At 42.6% G+C, this 21,089-nt stretch overlaps 1 protein-coding gene and 1 pseudogene across 11 annotated transcripts in view; one reads left to right on the top strand and one right to left on the bottom strand.

Moving 5' to 3' along the window:
• The window catches only part of LOC146025912 (interferon-induced very large GTPase 1-like), a 226,550-nt gene that overhangs the window by 109,419 nt on the left and 96,042 nt on the right, over positions 1–21,089 (top strand). The gene's annotated exons all lie outside the window — the stretch shown is intronic.
• LOC146026886 (interferon-induced very large GTPase 1-like) lies at positions 4,459–20,301 on the bottom strand (annotated as a pseudogene). The gene is made up of 5 exons (XR_014454571.1): positions 18,790–20,301; positions 13,705–16,604; positions 13,364–13,657; positions 10,515–11,224; positions 4,459–4,740 (listed from the first exon to the last, which is right to left on the bottom strand). The product of XR_014454571.1 is annotated as an interferon-induced very large GTPase 1-like (transcript).

The raw sequence follows: 21,089 nt of genomic DNA, 5'->3' as shown, positions 1-21,089 counted from the left end.
AATTTAGTAATGTTCAAGGATACTATTAGTATGGGCCAAAATTAACTACAAAAAGCCGTTTTCATGGTAAAAATCTCAAATTTACCCCAAATCCTGAATTTGTCCACAACCCCCCACCCACACCCCCTTGAATGACTAGCTAGGCACTTTTATTGGATTTTTCCATTATAGACCATAAAAAAGTCAAACATATACATAGAGTACAAGAGTATACAAGAGTTGTGCAAACTCCAACAGCAAGCGTCTGCGGCGAGTTACACACTCGCTGGGCCTTTCGCAGCAGGGAGGGAGGGACGGGACGGACAGGATGGGGACCGCCCATGGGAATGCACAACGTTTTATGGGCCTCCCAATAAAAATGCTGGGCGTTCCCATGAGTACGCGTGTGGGCCGATGCCTGCCGGGGACGGGCAGGTGACATCACAGCCACCCGCCCCGTCTTCATCCAGCTGCAGGTAAATAAGTCAGTTTTCACTGACTTCTATTTGTGAATTCAGGAGAAATGATTCGCTGGTCGGCAACCATCAAATGATTTCTCCTGCCGTGGAGGCATGTAAGATTGTCTGTTTTCTTACATATTCCCTCGAATGGTACCAAGGGGAAGGCGGCTCAGGTTTTCGGTAAGCTGCGATTTTTTCACCTTACCATGCAAACCTGAATCAGGCCCTGTGTCCTGACATTTCTGACTTATAATAAAGATTTTCTCTACCTTTTTCCTGCTCAGGGGAGGTGCTCAAATAGACATTAATTACTCCAGAAAAGCAATGCATGTTTGGAATTTAATTAAAAATGGAATTCCTGGTGGAAGTTCTGTGTGACATGTTGGACCCAACTCACCCTTAATTGAATTAATCCCTATATGTATAGTTCTTTTGGTAAACAATAATTATTTTAGTTACTTTATTTGGGCATTGTGATGTTTATGTAGCGTTTATACTGTATCATGTCGTTGATCCCTTTTTCAATCCATTATAGTGGTATAGAAGCAGTAGGGCATGACAGGCTTTATTACTTCATCCTAATGCACCTCACACCTAATGCTGGGCATACAATTCTCTCAGAGAAGCAGACATTTATCTAGCAAGCTCCTCAGAAATCACCACCAGAAGTTGCCATTCACCAGAAAAGTGCATCAAAAACGACTTCCCTTATTTTGAAATCAGATGAATCTTCTATAATATTGGTAGTTCTTTGACTCTACAAATAACTCCAAAGAGGAACAATCCTGCAGTACTGTCTGTACACCATAAATCAATTTATTAGCTGAAATTTACCTTCACATATTCAAGATGTAAAATCGCATGTAAATCCACAATAAGTGGATGCCACAAGGTTCTCCTTCTTAGCAATTTTCTTATGCAGAAGTACTAAAATAACAATATTGTTATGACAATTAAAAATATTTATTTCACAATTGCACTCACATTAAAAATATTAAAATCACATATCACCAATAATTTGGTAGGTATCCATCTGAGGTCCCAACAGACACACTGTGAAGGTCTCCAGTTGATGGTGTAAGGAAAAAGTCTGGCTCCAGTCCCGGAAACTGTCATCCAAGATAAACTCCTTAATGGAATCCTCCACAGATAGGCCCTTATTCTGATCGGTGCGGCCGGATCCGAATATGCGGCCAGCACCGTGCGTCCTAAACCCCGCCTTCCATACGGATCGCCAACTCCGTCCGTATGCGGTAAGAAGCTGTCCGAACGGACCGCACGTGTATTTCTCATGAATACACCTCCTCCATCTCAGGGAACCTCCCCCATCATTCGATGGTCGCAGGACCGAGTGGCCAGGCAGCTCCCGCAACCTCAGACCACACGGGCATTTCTCAGTGCAAAAGCAGGGATCTGGGCGGGCAGCTGACATCCGGCAATGTCATATGTCCGCCCCTTACACGTGCGTCATGGCCGCATTACCATACGTACGCCCAGCGTTTGCATGGGAACGCCCATGAAACGCAGGGTGTAAACATATGGTAATGAGCCCAAACAGCCCTTCACACCCCTCTCCACCCCCTGTTCGTAGTGTACACATTTCATGCGGAATGTGGCCGTGCGTCCCGCTCGCACATGCGCAGACACAAAACATCGGCGGCACGAACGCAAGCGGATATTACCGCACCAACCAGAATAAGGGCCATAGTATGGTCCTCAGGTATAGGTTAGGTGACTTGTAGCCTGAGAGCTTTCGTACACAATGTCCTTCATCAGAGGCATAAGTCATTTACTGTATGTCCAGACAGAGGGCGGGATGTATTAATATACATCGCCGCCCTTCGCCGCGATGCTGCCGCATATGTACTAACATATGCGGCTGGCATCGCTGTGCAGTGACGGAGGCCCCCTGTGATACCTGTACTCTGGTGTGCGGGGGGTCTCCGTCATCTCCCTGCCGCCACGCTCTCCCCTCACGCCGGGGACAGCTAAGCATGCTGTCCCCGGTGCCTCCTCCTCCCCCCTTCAGCCGGAAGGATGTCCGGCTGCGTCACTAGGGGGAGGAGGGGTTTACCTTCCAGGGTCCAGGAGGACCCTTCAGGAAGGTAAGCCAGAGGGGGGGTCGGCGAAGCGGCGGGTTTGCGTCGGCGGCGGCGAAAAGAAGCCTATAGGCTTCTATAGGGTATTGCCACCCAAAGGTGGCGATACCCTACACTGCGGTATCATTTTTGATACATTGGAAAATGCGGTAAAACCGGGGTTTTACCGCATTTTCCATTTGATACATCTCGCCCATTGTTTTTATACCTTTCCTAATCAACTACATTACCCATCATTTTCTCATGCATCTCCCTCCTAAACACAGGTGTTAGGACGCCGTAGCTCCGTGAACCGGAAGTGCATCTTCCAGAAATGACGCAGCGTTATCAACGTCTCTGTCAAATTCCGGAGCACTGCGGTCTCCCGGACGTGACGTGTTGCCTGAAACGCGTCCTCCGTAGAATTTATTCAACAGATGGGATTTTGCATTCCATTGGTCACTTCCTGCATTTCATATACCAGGAAGTGTCTCCTTTTATATTCACAATGCCCTCCTGTGCTCCAGTGTGTCAATCCATCTCCCCAGCACCCCTGGAGAGTCCATAGCCGCATACACCCAGCCCAGCAGCCGTCTCCGGAGATAGCAGACACGCAGGTGATAGATGCGTGTACCGACACTCCATCTCTTCGTGACTCCACAGACAAACTGCTTACACCGCTGCAGATCTCCAGCTGTAAGTGCTGTGCCCCGACATTACAAACTGCTTGCACCACTGCAGGTCTCCCGCTGTAAGTGATGTGCCCCGACATTACAAACTGCTTGCACCACTGCAGGTCTCCCGCTGTAAGTGCTGTGCCCCGACATTACAAACTGCTTGCACCACTGCAGGCCTCCCGCTGTAAGTGCTGTGCCCCAACATTACAAACTGCTTGCACCACTGCAGGTCTCCCGCTGTAAGTGCTGTGCCCCGACATTACAAACTGCTTGCACCACTGCAGGTCTCCCGCTGTAAGTACTGTGCCCCGACATTACAAACTGCTTGCACCACTGCAGGTCTCCCGCTGTAAGTGCTGTGCCCCGACATTACAAACTGGTTGTACCACTGCAGGTCTCCCGCTGTAAGTGCTGTGTCCCGACATTACAGCGGTAATACATGCGACATTATTTACCACCCCACGGGCCAGGCCTGCTATTTCAATATATGGCAAGTGCCACTTAAATATTTACTTCAGAATTTATATCCACATCCATATTTGTGGGAACTCTTGTACTACAAATACAATACATACTGTATATTTTTTATGTGTCCATAATATGCATGTTTTTATCTTTCTAGTAAAAGAAATTTGATTTGAAAGAAACCATGACTCTTTTTGAATTATTTGAGAAACTCAGCCAGCGCTGGTTATTCTGTTTGTCTTGCTATTTTCAGGGATTGACAATCCCTTAATCAGAGGCAGTTCACGGCGCACCTTAATACCACATCATTTCTTGCTTGAGGCCAGGGGTTACATGCCCATTGCCAGGGAATTATCTTGTTGCCTGGGGGTTGATTGCTCCTTGCCAGGGGTGTTAAATGCCCATTGCTGGGGGGGGGGGTACATGCTCCTTACAATGGGTTTGATCCTCATTGCCAGTGGTTTGATGCTCATTGCCAGGGAATTATCTTGTTGCCTGGGGGTTGATTGCTCCTTGCCAGGGGTGTTAAATGCCCATTGCTGGGGGGGGGGGGTACATGCTCCTTACCATGGGTTTGATGCTCATTGCCAGTGGTTTCATGCTCATTGCCATGGAAAGGGGGTGTTAAATGCTCATTTACAGGGGGAGTTACATGGTCCTTGCCATGGAGGACTTACTGGTTTGTTGCCCAGGGGGACTTTCTGGCTCATTGCCCAGTGGTGCGCACTACAGTAAGTGTTTCATGTTCGTTGCTGAGGGGATTCGCACTCCACGCCAACGCTACCAGAATGATCAGTTTTAGGTAGTGCTGGGCACTCTGGCACTCCTGTCAGATACTAGAGGTGCAGAAGCATCTCTAGCATCTGTCCTAGCCACAGTATCCCCTCCTATGGCTGTTTGACTGGCACGCAGTGAGCAACAGGCAACCCGTGGCCCGCCGCTAACAAGTAAAGGCTTCAGGTGTTGTTTGGTAGAGTGGACCGGGCCATCCCCTTTCTTCAGAGCGGCAGTGTTGTCACATTTTTCCACTGACTTGCGAGAATCACATGTATTGGCTGGGAGCCTGACATTGCGGAAACTCTAGAAGAAGAAGACTGGGATGACATTTTTTCCAACGCTGGGCGGTCCCATGAAAATTGCCCAGTGACACAGGTGGGGGGGGGGGGGGGGGGCGGGCAGCTGACATCACCGGATGTCAGTTGCGCACCCACTTTCCCCTGAGGGTGCAGGCATATGTAAGTGAACTGAGAGTCACTTTAGATATGCGTGAACCATTGCCACCATTCTATTTGACCAACCTAAACATTCCTATCAACCCAAAATACTTTCTGTTGCCATTGTGTCACCAACACAAACTTATTCGCCCTGTTATCTCTGCAGCTACATGTGTAATTGTTGCAGCTTGGAAGACAACTGAGTTCCCTACGATAAATGAGATTGGCGAAAATGACCGCGGATTGTCAAAGAATGGCCATGAATTTGTCAATCTGTAGCTTTTTACGACAAAACAGTAATTTTGCCAGGATTGAATTGCTTCTAGACAACAGTCTATTCCCTAACCCTCATTATAATACCTATAATAGTAGAGATGAAGGACGCTATGCTGCTCTTTTTGCAATTGAACCAATAACCGTTTAACATGCCACTCGCATCGCTTACCTTTATGCAGAGTGATTGACAGGGTGGTGGTAGCAAAATTACAGGAACGTCATGAACATTGAGCGTGTCACTGGGTGCACATATCAATCTGTACTCAAGCAACGTCACTACAGCATCTCTGATCAGGCTGCCATTCTACATGGCCATACATTTAATATTTAATTGAATATTGTAGGAAGGGTACAGTTTGTGCACTGGGAGGGTGTACACATTTGCTATGTGATGGCTTCTTTGGGTACCTGTACTTTTCAGGGCTGCTGAGTTACTTTTAAATAATTTCACACCCCCTCAGCATGCACAATCCCAGCTGCAGTCCCCATAGCATCCATCCGTGAATCAGGAAATGACATGATTGTAGATGGTTTTGTATATTTTGAAAAGAACAAGAAACACTTGAGGATGCGCACATCTCTAATATAATTGGACCCAACTATGTGGTTCTCCAAGGCTGTAGGAAATTGGGCATCAACAGAGCTGCACACAGTGCACATTGTTCGTGTGAATGCGCTTCACCATTGGAGAGGTATGCAAACCACAGGTAAGTTTAGCTCAGACGCCCAGAGGCAAATTGAAGTTTGGTGCCCCCCACAACCCATATGCTATATGTCAACATTCACCTGTGTGTAACATCTCAGAGTCCAGCAACATTGCAGGAGCCATCCTGTCCCCGATTGCAGATGTTAGCAGAGCTCCTGGTATACAGCCAATTAACTACAGGTGCGCACCACATGTGCTGCTTTACATGCAGGTGCCTCTTCAGGGCTAGGAGCCTCCACTTCCTCTGGGAATTGCGCCCCGGCAGGTACCCCACATTTTGTGGCAAGCCTTGCCATTTTGATGGAAGCACTTGCTGTTTCCATCTCGCCTCGCCATTGAATACTCTGACGGCGATTTATCGACACTGCTCGCCATATAGCTCACCGTCAGCCTCTCGCCGACAGCATGTAATATGCCTGTATCTGTTTACTATATAAAAATGAGCCTAATAAGACTTTTCCATTTGAAGCAGGACTTAAAAAACCATATATTTATTTCATACTGGTTTTATGGTGTCTAATTAGACTATTCCCCTCAGGTGTGTTAATTGGTGGTCCAATGAACAACACCTGTATTCGTATTATATAGTGTATAGATGTAGTTGTATTTTCATTCGTATTCCAGAGGATAATTTACTAATCAGTCGTATTTGACTGATTCATATTATACGATGGCATATTGATTTGTATTTTTTCTGATACAAATTCGTATTTTTAAATACAAATTTGTATTGGTTTTCGCCTGCATGGATCAAGTCAGATCCGTGCAGGCTGCAGTGTAATTTTTTTTTTTTTTTAATAAATAATTTTAAAAGTGTGTATGTGTGCTTAGTGGCCTTTTATAAGTCACACATTTGTGATTTGGATCAGCTGGGGGTTCATTTCTGATTTTTTGTTCCTCATGTGTAAAATTCTAAGATGTGAAATACACTTCCAAATCAAGGTGTATTTTTTTTTGGCATTATTTTTTTTACAATTCTTTTGCGTTTACGATTCGTATTCATATTTTTTACAAATACGAATTGTTAGTAAATGACTAAAGTACGATGTTTTCATGTTAAAAATAGGTGTATTCTGTCGATGTCGTATTCAAAAATATGAATACGCCATGTAAACACCATGAATACGAATACACATCACCGTATTTTCAGGATAGTAAATTCTGAAAAAATCGTATTTTGCTGTACGAATACAAATTTTTTATACGATTTTACCTTAGTAAATTTCCCCCACAATGTGAGAGATTTAGATTTGATAGGAGGGTGTCCAAAACGTTATCTTAATCTGTGTCCGGCCTTTAGTCTTTTCAGAAGCATACAGTATGCACACTTATATTGTCCTACAATCACATATGAGAGGGAATATCATTCAATAAGGGCTCAATAAACCTACATTGAGATGTAATGGCTTCTCAACTGCAGAACTAATCTATAGACCTATGTAATGAAGAACGTAATACCAAGCATATGAATAAAGATGACGTATTGGCAGGACAATAATTGAGAAATGCGGTTCCCGAAAAAATTATTTCAGATCTAGTAAGACGCAGCAGACCATGTGCATTACAGACATTTAGGAAAATGAAGAAAAGTGGAGCGCTAGGTGGATCAATTGGATATCACAATTTTATTTTTAAAAAATATGTAATAAAAACAATCAATAAAAATAATTGTAAACAAGCATCTGTATGAATGACAATAAAAATAGATGGACAAGGAAGATAATACTTATGTCTCTGCGTAGCTGTCCTGTATCCTTGATGATTTTGGGGCTTTAGGATTTAGCCCTGGATTGTGGGGGTAAGCAAATTGTCGTCCTGGATGTTGCAAATTTGAACGCTGGAGGATGATCTAATTCCCAATGGTGGGGTCCTCACTATAGTGCGCTGATTTCAGAAGGGTACCAAAGTGGGTGGCTCGCTGGAGGATGATCTGTTTCCTTCTGTTGAAGGGTCCTCACGATGTTGCGAGTGTTGGGGGTCCACGATGTAGTGGTGGAAGGCTACCCAAGTTGAGTGAAATTCGGAGGACAATCCAGAGTGACAATGAAAGGGAAAATAACTTGAATCAGGGGGGGGGGGGGCCAGCGGAGGCAGAGATTCTTCCTGGTCCAATTGAAGTTTAGCAAGTGCTGCCTAACATGTTTTGTCGTGATGTCACGACTTTATCAAAGGTACCCATACCTTTGATAAAGTCGTAAAAGTCGTGACATCACGACGAAACATGTTAGGCAGCACTTGCTAAACTTCAATTGGACCAGGAAGAATCTCTGACTCCGCTGCCCCCCCCCCCCTGATTCAAGTTATTTTCCCTTTCATTGTCACTCTGGATTGCCCTCCGAATTTCACTCAACTTGGGTAGCCTTCCACCACTACATCGTGGAACCCAAACACTCGCAACATCGTGAGGACCCTTCAACAGAAGGAAACAGATCATCCTCCAGCGAGCCACCCACTTTGGTACCCTTCTGAAATCAGCGCACTATAGTGAGGACCCCACCATTGGGAATTAGATCATCCTCCAGCGTTCAAATTTGCAACATCCAGGACGGCAATTTGCTTACCCCCACAATCCAGGGCTAAATCCTAAAGCCCCAAAATCGTCAAGGATACACGGCAGCTATGCAGAGACATAAGTATTATCTTCCTTGTCCATCTATTTTTATTGTCATTCATACAGATGCTTGTTTACAATTATTTCTATTGATTGTTTTTATTACATATTTTTTAAAAATAAAATTGTGATATCCAATTGATCCACCTAGCGCTCCACTTTTCTTCATTTTCCTATTGTACCCATAGGAGGGTTGACATCCCTCCAGCAGGAGCAGCTGAGCATTACACCCCATCGGGCGCCTATTCCTACTCTGAGTACCCCATCTCGAGTATACCCCCATTACTCACATTACAGACATTTAGTATACAGTTGTTTACACCAGATTTACTATAGTAAGATAAGACACCAGCTGATATTTTATGTGTCTGGACCCCCCATCCACCCAAAGAGTGACCAGTCCATCTCTCTCCCGACGACGATTTATAACTCCTTAAAAACTGGACCTTCATCTGGGATACACGTCATATTCCTAATCCAGCTAAAAGGAGGACACTCGCCAAATAGGGAGCCTTTGAAATTATAAGGCAAGGACATTCTGGAGTCACCTTCCCTGGACCAGCCCCATATCCAGGTGATATACAAAAAGGATGGTAATATACAAACCACATCATTATGGAGTCCTAGACATTTAATTGCGCAATTTGCTCATATAAGAAATTTCTTACAGCACCTAATTGAAAAATGTATTCAATTTTTTTATTATTATTTTTATATATAATTTTTTTCATGTATGCATACATATATGTCTTTTTAGAAATATATTGAAGGATTATTGTGTAAAATAAAATGTATACTTTTTCAAACCGTTGAGTATACCTTATTGAAGCAGCTAGCACCGACACACCCCCTCTCAAGATAAGACACCACCCTGGGACTGATTTTGCATGCATTTATTTAGCCATTTGTGGTTTACAACAAAAACAGCAACACATTTCTTATGATTCAGGCTGTATTTGAGCCTGGCGATTCAATAATTAAAGACACTGGTACAGTATATTAGTTTTTTCTTGAACAAATGAATTATTGAGAACATACGTTATCAGTAATTGCACTGATCAGGTCAAACATAATTACAGTAACAAGAAAATGAAAATTGCATTAAACATATTTTAATATTTAGACATACTGGTTTAATATGCTAGTTATAGGGCTAAATAACTATCTCCAAAAGAAAAATAAATCATAAAGATCATTGAAGAAATGACATTGTTCTAAGAGGAGTCAGTGAACTCAATGTCAGAGAGCTGCATCTGATTATTATATCATGTGCTGCTCAATTCTATGTTCTACATCTACAAAACCTTAAGGTCTACATCAACAATGCCTACAAGATCACACTAATCATTGAGCATTTTATGTAGATTTACTACTAGATTATGATCAGTCTAAAATGACAATCGTTATAGGATTGATGTAGACTTTACAGCTGCAGGCTCGATTTCACTTATAACATTTACATTAGTTTCTCCACCTCCAAAATGACCTCCTGCATTTTTATACTTCTCCACTGTGATTGGATAGTTCCTCTGTCTGTAAATCGTAACTTATAATATTTCTCTAAATCAGACTGGAAGTGGCAGATCACCCATTTCCAGTAAGATAACGCAGAGTTGTCTGGTGTAATAGACCATTCATTGTAAGGCGGTCCGGCATCACTGTAGGTTTTGTAAGGAAAGCTCCTTTCATCTTTAAGTATGAACAATAGATCACTGGACACAAGTGTGGAACATATATCTGTGACTAGGTTGGCCCCCAAAACGCCGGGATTTCAATCCCGGGATTGGAGTTTCCAATCCCGGGATTTTCGGGATTAGACTGCGCATGCCAGCTGACCCAGCAACCTGGCTCCCGAAGTAGGAAACTGCCCACCCGGCATCCCGGCTCCCACCCATCAACCCGCCGCCGGCCGGCCCTGCAAATGTAAGTAAATGCGGGGCGGCCAGGGCGTTTTTTTATTAGGAAAGCCAATCCCGGGTTCCCGGGAATCCCGGGAATCCCGGGATCGAGCATTTTTCAATCCCGGATCCCGGGATTGAAAAAATACCCCGGGATTGGCTTCCCTATCTGTGACAAAGTAATCGGTTTTATGCCATTTACCATGATCAATAGCCCGAGGACGATGGAACTTCACACTGGGCTTTCCATCATGTCCAGCAATAGTATTGGTACAGACTGCACCACAGAATGGACACTTATGCCAGCACCCCTGAAACCCACTAAAGAGTATTTCAAGAATCTTTATTTTCATGTTCAGCAGATCACATTTGGAAAAGTCACATTTTAGGTCTTTCACCACAATCTCCATGGCCTGCGTCATCGCCTCTTGTAGAAAATCTAGATCTTTTATGTTCTGATATGTCACACTTTTCAGGTCAGCACTGGACAGACTCAGCTCACTTCCGAGCTCTGAGCAGAAAGTTTCCAGCCACGAGCTGACATCACCACGTCTGTCTGTGACCATTACAGCTGAAGTATCTATAGCCTTTATTATAAGGTTTCTGAAGTGATCCACATTAATGTGTAGGTTGACTGATATCTTGTTCTTGTGATTATAAAACTGCTCAATACATTTCCCAATAAAGAGTTGAACTGCTGATTTAGGATCAGTGACATAATCCATATAATCCTGGAAGTTCTCTTCCTCTGCCAGTGATTTAAGTAGACAGAACTCCAGTTTTGACCTGTTCCCATTAAGAGCTGGATGGTTACTTTTTATAGCACCAGCTAATTGTATTGCAGATCTCTCATACACTCCTTGTTGGATGGAGGCTTTTATTGTGTTACACAGTAAATCAGCCAGTGATGTTTTTTTTTTTTTTTTAATCCTTTTTATTTGAAGCTTTTATAAAATACACATAACATACACATTTAACAACATCAATGACTAAACATTACAATCCACAAACATTACAAACATTACACTACTTGCAATACCACATAGCATATTAATATTCCTTCCTTACAACATAATTTCACCTAACTTCGATATTTCTTTTCTTTTAGGCCCTCACTTCACTCTCCTATCTTCTATTGTTTAGTTACCTTACTATACTTAAGCCGACAACTTTGCTATATTCACCTCTGGTTACAACCTAGGTCCCAATTTAATTGATTTTTTACTGACCCATCCGGTCTTACTTTACCATATGTGTTTTATAAATTTTTTCTATTGGTGCGTTTTTAAATGTATTAACCTGTGTTATTCTTTTCACTATCTTGTTTCCCCTTATTTTCCCTTTCTTTCCCCTTCCCTTTTCCCTTAAGTAACCACGTCCTTTATTTTAACTCCCGCTTCGTGTATATTCTTTAGTGCTCTTGCTTTCCATCAAATTTATTCATCCTATTTCTATCAATCCCTTAGACTTTATTTAGTATAACAACGTGCAACACAAAATATAATAATAAATAAAGAAAAAAAAACCCACGAAAAAATAAGTATACAACATTACACAACCACAAGAAAAAACCGTGGGGGGAGGAGAAAAAAAAAAGAAAAATAAGAACTTATAAAGGGGATTATCCCCTTCCAAATTCTCACTACCCCATTTTCCCTCCCCCTATATATATCCCTTATTATACCACCCACCCCAGATCCTATAGAATTTTGTTACTGTTTTCCTTGAGATGTGAATATATTTCTCGTGCTCTATTGTGATATTTACTAATTCTATCCATTTACCAATATCTGGACCTTCTTTGGCCATCCAGGATCTTGCAATACTAACTTTTGCGATTGCACAGAGGTTTAAAGCCATTTGTCTTATTTCTGACGTGGTGTTTTCCTGAGGCCAAATACCCAAGATACAGCTGCTTGGCTGCACGCTATGCTGTGGGATCCCTAGATCTATCAATATGTCCCTGACCTTTTGCCAAAGGGTTTGCACCTTTTGTCACTGCCAAAGCAAGTGAAAAAGTGAGCAGCCCGGTTCTCCACACTTTGGACAATTATCCACTTTGTGTCCCGCAAATCTACTCAACTTCACAGGGGTTATGTAAGTCCTGTGTAATATATTTATTTGAACCTGCTGGACTCTAAGGGAATTGGTCGCACCCTTTGTTGATGCCATAGCCCGTATCCAGTCCTCATCACTAATCTCTGGGATGTCTGTCCTCCACTTGGTTCTCAATTCTGGGAGATCATTTTCTTGTTTGAAATTTAAGAGGTATTTATACATTTTAGAGACTCTCTGCCCACTACTAGTCTTGTTAATGAAGCTTTTTACCGGTGTTTCAATAATTATTTGTGAGTTCTCCCCCCCAATGTATTGGGAGAGTGCACTCCTAATTTGCAAATATCTAAAAAACATTGTTCTAGGTATCCCAAATTCATCCTGCAGTTGTGAGAAAGATTTTAGTATGTTATTGTCATATACCTGCCCCAATACATTAATACCATAATTATTCCATAGTCTGCCCCCTTGTTCTACCTTCAATTTTTCCATGTGTTTAAAGGAAAAGAGATGCATATCAGGATCAAATCCTTTATGGTTAGTAACTCTACCCACTCGTTTCCAGACCTTAATTGCCTGAACCAGGATCGGTGGTGTCCTCCGGCCACACCTCGCCGCCAATACCACCTGTAGCGGAGTGTGCCCAGGGGCAACCGCCCCTACCAAGTCCAGCAGCCCGGGTGGCTCTTCCCCCTCCCTAATCCAATTACTAATGTGGGCGAGCTGAGTAGCCAGATAATAAAGCCCAAAGCTTGGCATTGCCATCCCTCCCCGTTCTTGCTCTCTAATCAGGGTATCATTTTTAATTCTTGGGCGTTTGTTTCCCCATATGAAAGACGTAGTTATACTGTTTATTTTCCTAAATGTATCTTCGCCAATAAATATTGGGGATTGCTGAAAAATGTACAAGAACTTGGGCTCTCTATAATCTGTTTATTTTTACCTATTTGCTTTTCCTTCTTTACATTTGACCACACATTGTGGTATTTCTGGTATAGCACTGAAAGAGTGTTTGAAGACAAGTCATCCAAATACATTTTAAACCACTGGAGAAAATACATTTTTGAATACTGAACATTTGACTGAAGAATCTGTAGAAAGGATCTCATGAAATCATTGAGGGGAAAAGCTCTTTCAAGTTGTTTGTTCCTAATTGTATGTTTTTGAGACTCAATGTCACTTCGTTGTTGCTCAATACTCTGGTTGCTTTTTGTCTTCAGTCGGGAATTTCTGTTTCCTTAATGAATTTGTCATTATATTTATCATTTTCTAGATTTTTGACACTTTTCGTTTTCCACTTCTTTTTAAAAAAGACCAAAGTAGGAACTCAATGACATTTGTGTTGGGATCAGTTACCAAAAGTGGTACCGCAAACTGACAAAGTGATAGTTTTGTGTAAATGTATTGTCTCATATAGTCATCAGCACAATGGAAAATGGCCATCTGAACATCCATGGGGTGAATTGTTTGCTTATTACTTATTGTATGCTTTTTAAAACCTTCATAAAAGTCACTAAGGAAATCTTCAAAATTATCCTGAGATGTGTCCATGTTATGGGCATCATTGCTTGTGTTATCCTGAATGGGATCACTGTTGATTTTGCATTGTACATATCTTGCACGATAATCCAACATGAGCAATTTTTGCAAAAAATGGTGAGGAAGTTTTTTTTCTTCCAAAATCTGTATTTCAGAGGGGGAAGATTTAAAGATCTTATGAAAATCAGCAGTCTTCATTTTTTGTGGATAATATTTGTCGAGGTCAAGTCTCTTTAGCAACTGCATAAAGTCTGAATTGACATGAAAAGTGTTGATGCGGTCTCTTTTTTCATCATTTGTCACATAGGTTATTCTTTCTTGGCATACTTTATTAAGTTCATTTCCAATCTCATGTGTTTTCAATTCTTTTTATTGTGTGACCATAGCTAAAGGCTCTTAGATCATCTTCCATTTTACTCCAATTTCGGTATTTAGAATTTTTCTCAATGATCGCATTGACATTGGGAGAAAGACAGCCGGCCAGGTGTTTTTTCATAAATTGCAAGCGTTCCCCTTTTTGTTCTAGAGAGATTTCTTTATATTGACCCGCAGATGTCAAACCTGTGTACAGGATGAATGCTTGAGCCCGCTGAGTACATTGACTTCTGAGGTGTGTGTACTCCTGATGGGCTTTTTCCATCTGATTTTTTAGAAAGTGAATATCTTTAGAGCCTAAAAGTTCTCGGAAGTTGTAATTTTCCATTCTATACCCAGAGTTCTGTGCAATGCAGAGAACCAGTAATTCTGTGTCAGTTTGTTTCATCTTCCTCAAAGTTCTCAGGAAGGAATACAATGAGTGACTGATTTGTATTGTAGCTTTAACCATGGCTTGTTTGTGTTCTTCAGTGGATGACTTCAAGGAGACACTAGCCTGTAGAATGACTTCCATTGAATTCTTTAAAACATCAATGAGCTCCTTCATATTAGACACAGAAATGGGATCATGTTCGCCCTTCTCAGAGTCATAAATCCATCTCATAATAAATGAGGCATTGGAAAAGTTATCAACAGAGTAAATATGAGGCTCGATTAGCTGTTGCAAAGAACTCTTTATGAAATAGGTGTCCTGTTCAGATCTAGGTTTGTATTTATTAACTACATTCACTAAATATTCTTGTAGTCCTTTATCCGAAAGACATGTATTCTCCCAAGCGCTATAACTTCCTGTGGTTTCATTGAGTGCCTGCTTAAAATCAATCAGCTTTTTTAAATGTTCTTTGAAATGGTCAACTTTCCAGGATCTCACACCTTGTAAGAACAGTTTTGTGTTTTCCATTTTATTCAACAGATTTTCCCCAACCATCATATCAGAGGTGAGACCAGTCAGTAATTTATAGTTATCAATTAAGCAGGAAGTGAGTTTGGCACAATCTTTGAACACATTCTTGTGATTGTCTATGATGATCTTCCATACAGGTACCAGCTGAGATCCTCGATCTATGACACTCCACGTTTGGTTACTGGTTACAAGTCCCGATTTCCAGTGGGAGAGAGAATTAGCTTCTGGTGGGCCCCCTGTTTTGGTTACAGAAACCTGAATATTTTTATGCAACGAGGATAGTTTAGACTTGTCCACAGAGCTCTGTGCATTTGATGTTGCCAGGTCAATGTCTCCTCCACTCACTGCATAACTTACACCCATTTTCAGGTTTAGGGCTTCAGATGTCATTTGTTTGGCTACTTGCAACTGGCTTGTGGAAATTCCTTGAATGGAAGCTTTCCACCAGTATATTCCCCCAAAGTGTAGGGGCCCGAGGTTGGCATGTGAGCCAAATCTCTGGAAAAATTCAGTACATCTTGCTTCTAAAATATGTTTATTTGCATTTATAGCAATTAAATTTTCAATGTCTTGTAATGCATTTAGTGCCGCCTGGGAAAGTCTGAGCTGGTCCATTGTAAAGTAACAGGAAGCTAGAGGGATGTAGTTATATCTGGTTGTACACACATAAGTCTGCTTACTGGATTCTTTTCGAACGTTCTCATATTCTTCCGAATTTTTATAACGAATACTGGTGTTCCCCCCAAACCCCTTAAAGCCAATGCTAATTGAACCATTTAAACTTAACCCAATCTTTTCAACAAGCCTTTGAAATTCCGATTCCTCTTCATGAGACATAAATTCCTTTTGGTGCAGAATTGGTTTTTGCTGTGACTGAACAAGTCTGAAGCCTTCTGGAACACGTAGAAGTGGTTCACGTTTCTTAAGCAAATCTTCTATGTTTTTTGTTTGGAAGATTCCCTCAAGTGCCAGCCCTCCGGAAGCACATTTAATGATGTCTTCATCGCATAAGTTTATATGTTGTTGGCTTTTTGCTATTGATCTCAAGTTTAACTGTGTTGGCATATTAGAAGCTTGTTCAGCTTTATTTTCCCTTAACCAACATGGTTGCTCTTGTGCTTCCGCAAGCTGTACACTTCTGTGAATAGTTTATGCAATGCTCTTCTTTCCCAGGGGTATCTGATGTTATCCTCAAGTATTGAGCAGTCTGCAAGTGTTACATACTGGAATGACTGAATAGTTACAATGCCCAGTTTATCTTCTAGCACACTGCGCCATTTCTCAGGATCCATGCCGTTCTCTGTGAGTTTGGAGGCAAGCTCTTTAGCAGCAGAAGTTTCATCTTGTTCATAAGGTTCTGACATCTCTGTTGAAATACCAAAGATATGGATTAATTCATGTTATTAACCAGAGATCAATAATGCTAACTGAAGTACTGCAGAATGAACAAATTTAGCTTTTTGTAAACTAAATATTTTAGCAATTCGTTTCTATTTACATATTAGGATGAGATTTGTACATTTGTTCCAATATGTGTAGAGACCAATCTTTAAATCTACGTGGGCATTATGTGCAAACGATGGCTATTCTGCCATATGTAGATATTTAGATTGTTAAATCTGAGGGGAAAAAACGGTACTCTTTACCTAGAAGGGCGCCCGTCGCGGGCATCGCGGGTACATTTATGTATGGCCGCGACGCGACCGACGCGATGCCCGCGATTTCCCATTGAAACCAATGTTAAACATGAAAATCGCGTCAGTCGCGTCGCGGCCGGCCATAAATGTACCCGCGATGGCCGCGACGCGATGCTCCCGATTTCCCATAGGAATCAATGTTAAAAGGCGCGATGGACCCGATTTTACTGTTCAATGGCTCAATCCACCCGATTTGGCCATAGGAATCAATGTTAAATGGGCCACAGAGCCCATTAACCCTTAAATGTCCCCCCCAATTTTTAACGCCACCCCACGATCCACGCCAACCCGAAGCGTGGCGAGCGCAGCGGTACGCGTCCTCCGACCTTTTCATGCCCTACTATCCACTAGGGCGTGGTGTGAGAATATAATAGTGTGGCGAGCGCAGCGAGCCACCGAGCCCGAAGCGTGGCGAGCGCAGCGAGCCCCGCGAGGGGACGCGGATACCTTCACAGGTAGACGCGTCCCCTCGCGGGCTTCACAGGTGTCCGCCTCGCCACGGACACCTGTGAAGCCCGCGAGGGGACGCGCATAACTGTGAAGGTATCCGCTGCGCTCGCCACACTATTATATTCTCACACCACGCCCTAGTGGATAGTAGGGCATGAAAAGGTCGGAGGACGCGTACCGCCGCCCCTCGCGGGCTCGCTGCGCTCGCCACGCTTCGGGTTGGCGTGGATCGTGGGGTGGCGTTAAAAATTGGGGGGGACATTTCAGGGTTAATTTGGCCTATTTGGCCCCAAATCGGGTCCATTGAGGCATTTAACAGTAAAATCGCGGTCAATCTGCCGTTTTAACATTGTTCCCTATGGGAAAATCGCGGTGATCGCGGTCATCGTGGGCATCGCGGTCATCCCGATTTACCCGCGATGCCCGCGATGACCGCGATGACCGCGATTTTTACCCCCGACGACCGCGATTTCAATCGCTGGCGCCCTTCTAGGTAAAGAGTACCGAAAAAACTTCTCACGAACAAATACCACTGCTAATAACCATGACAATAAAATATGGATGCAAAAAATGAGTTCAAAATTATAAAAAAAACTCTGTAAAACAGATGTGGTAGGACGGCCCGACAGTCGGGATTCCGATGGTCAGTATACAGACATTGGAATCCAACTGCTAGTACTCTGATGGGGGTCAGCGCCAATGTTCCCTCTAATTTTACGAAGGCTGTGTGCGGCAATAGATATTGCCTGTGCAACTTTGGAAGGAAATTAAAATTATTGTGCGTCACATATATATAACTGGAAAACAACGTTCAGCATTTGCGTTAATTATATTAAATATTCAAAACATTTAAACACTCAAATCACAGCGCACAATGTCTTTAATGTATGAAACTGCAAAAAAGGGGACCACTGCTGCTTTGTGCGCTCTGTTGTAATGTCTGTGCGCACGCTCGGCTAGTTGTGTGCGCGCGCACATGCGCACAGCTAAGAGGGAACACTGGTCAGCGTAAGGAAGCCAGTAGCGGGCTCGGTGGCTCACCACAGGTCCAAGTCTCTCTAAGGGGGTCATGGATCCCCATGATGAAGAACAACATTTGAACAGTCAGAATTCCGATGTCAATATGCTGACCGTTCGGATCTTGACTGTCGGGCCATCATCTGGCACCTCTGCAAAACATGTACAGTATTCCATTTCTTGGATTGATAATTCTTTTCAGGGAAAATTATTTTTTTCATCAGCTCTAGCATGCACTAGAAGACAAGGCAATGTGAAACATTTATATCTTCCTTGGCATTACCTGCTAATATATAAATGTCCCTGTTCTGACTCAATAACCAGGCTGTAAATGTAAGGTCTTTAAGACAGTTCATCTGTGTATGTCTATAATGAACCAGTACTTACACCAGGAGACTTTGTCAGACAGTGTCAACTCAACTGAAGAGGCATGTGTGAAGAATCCAGATGAGGGTTTATTTCAAGCTGATATTCTTGTAATAATGCACAAAAACAGTAGGTGAAAAGATAATAATTTGCCAGAGCTCAACAGGAATCAAATGAAGGTTAAGATGGCAGACATACAATGAGATAGAGATGGGAAGAAGGCAGGGCTAATGACATCAGAGTCCTACAGGAACAAGGAAGGACAATTTTCACAAGATGCAAAGCTTTGCAATAGTAACATGACAGTAACTGAACAGCATATGAAGACACATACTTCGTGGGACATGTGACTCCCCGTCTGAAATCTTTAGATTTCACGATAAATCAAACATAATAAAGTCATTTGGTGAAGTGCAGAATTGATCTTGAGACCTGTAAACAAAGAGAACCTGCAACAATAACAGATAATGATAAGAAAACATTTAGTCTAAATCTTGTGACTGAAGTCCCAAGTGTTAAACCCATCTTCGGATTGGGGAAGTCGCAACTTGCAAACACTTCCACCAACCCACACTGTAATCCAAATAATTAGGTGTCGATGGTATGATAGCTGGAAGTTTGTAGTAAATTTCTTCCTATGATTAGCTGAATCTAGTAGTCAAGTTCATCTTTATGTGACATCTTCCTTTGGAAGAAGAAGCACTAATTCACTAATTGGACTGAAGAAAACTCGGACAGAACCTCCTTTGGTCACTTTGACTTCCACTTTACGAGTCTTTCCATCGTCGCTTAGGATAACCTTGGTGATAAGTCCCATTGGCCAGTCATTGCGATGAGCCTCTTTGTCCTTTAAGAGGAAGAGGTCACCGATCTGGAGGTTGGGTTTTGAAATCTGCCATTTATGACAACTTTGAAGCATGTGCAGATACTCCGTCTTCCAGCGATACCAAAACACATTGGACAGGTGTTGAACCTGTTTCCACTGACGCCTGTAGATGTCATTGTGGTCTAAGATTTCAGAAGGAATTAAAGCAGCTCCAGTCTTATTGGATTTTGCTATACGACTGTCCGCTCCTAGCAATTTGTGACAATCCATTCCTGGGTTCAGTTCAAAGAGTGCACTGTTCTCGGATAGGGTGGCTCCCTTTGTGATCTTATCAATTTCTTGACAGTATACAGTACTTCTTGTTGTACACACTGAATGAGAAACTCCTCTGCATGTTCAGGGTCTGCAACTGTTTGTTGTAGATTGTTTGGTAGTTTCACTCTTGGCAGGCGGAAGGGTAAAGGTGTAACCCAGCTGTTGGAATCATCTTGAGTGAAATCTTTGTCCATTATCTTGAGAAATTCTTTATCTTCTCTTGCATATGCTAACTTGTTATCCTCACTTGTTGAATTGAAAACTGTCAGTCCAAGACTGTCATCCCGAGACAGGACTATGTTCGTATTATTGTAATGGTCATGCTGTAATTTACTGCTACCCAGCTTCTCTTTTGCCCAGTAATGATGTGGGCATAGCTGAAAGTGAGTGCCGCAACCATTTGGCAAGAGGTTTGTCTTAAATGAGGAAATCTTGGTAGGCGGCTTCATTTTGTCCATACAGACATTGCCTATGATAACCCAACCTAGATCAAGGCGTTGGGCAAACGGAGCATTATTTGGTCCATTTATATGTTGACGCACCTTATGTACTTGGAGAATGTCTCTACCGAGTAGAAGTAAGATCTTTGCATTCTCGTCGAGGTTTGGTATTTCATTGGATATAGGCCTTAGGTGAATGTGATGAAGAGCGACCTCTGGTGTGGGAATCTATTCTCTGTTGGATGGTATCTGGTTACACTCGACAAGTGTGGGTAAGGGTATCTCAAGATTGTCTTTGAGAGATGCTACAACCAGTCCACTGGCTCTTCTTCCAGATTCCTCCGTAATTCCACTACAGGTACCCAAAGTGTAAGGATAAATATCTCCTTCTAATTTTAACAGATCAAAGAGTTCTGGACTTGCGAGTGACTGATTGCTCTGGTCATCCAAGATGGTGTAAACCTTTAGAGTCTTCTCTGGCTGTCCCTTGGGGTATACATTGACTAGACATATCTTTGCACAAGATTTGTCACAAAGACCTTCCCCACAAACTTTAGTGCATGAAGAAGATATAGTAGCGGGACCTGCCGATTGATCTGTAATCTCCCCGCCATGCTTTGGCATAGGAGGGAGATGTGCGGGTGGTGTAGGATTTAGTTGAGATGGGTGAAGTGCCTGCACGTGGTCCTCACAGTAACATTCTGTGCATTTAATAGCAGTTTTACAGTCCTTAGCAAAAT

Source organism: Crinia signifera, chromosome 8 (genome assembly GCF_055691185.1).
Source record: "Crinia signifera chromosome 8, ASM5569118v1, whole genome shotgun sequence".
Classification (NCBI taxonomy): Eukaryota; Metazoa; Chordata; class Amphibia; order Anura; family Myobatrachidae; genus Crinia; species Crinia signifera.
This window is presented reverse-complemented; position numbering and strand designations above follow the sequence as displayed.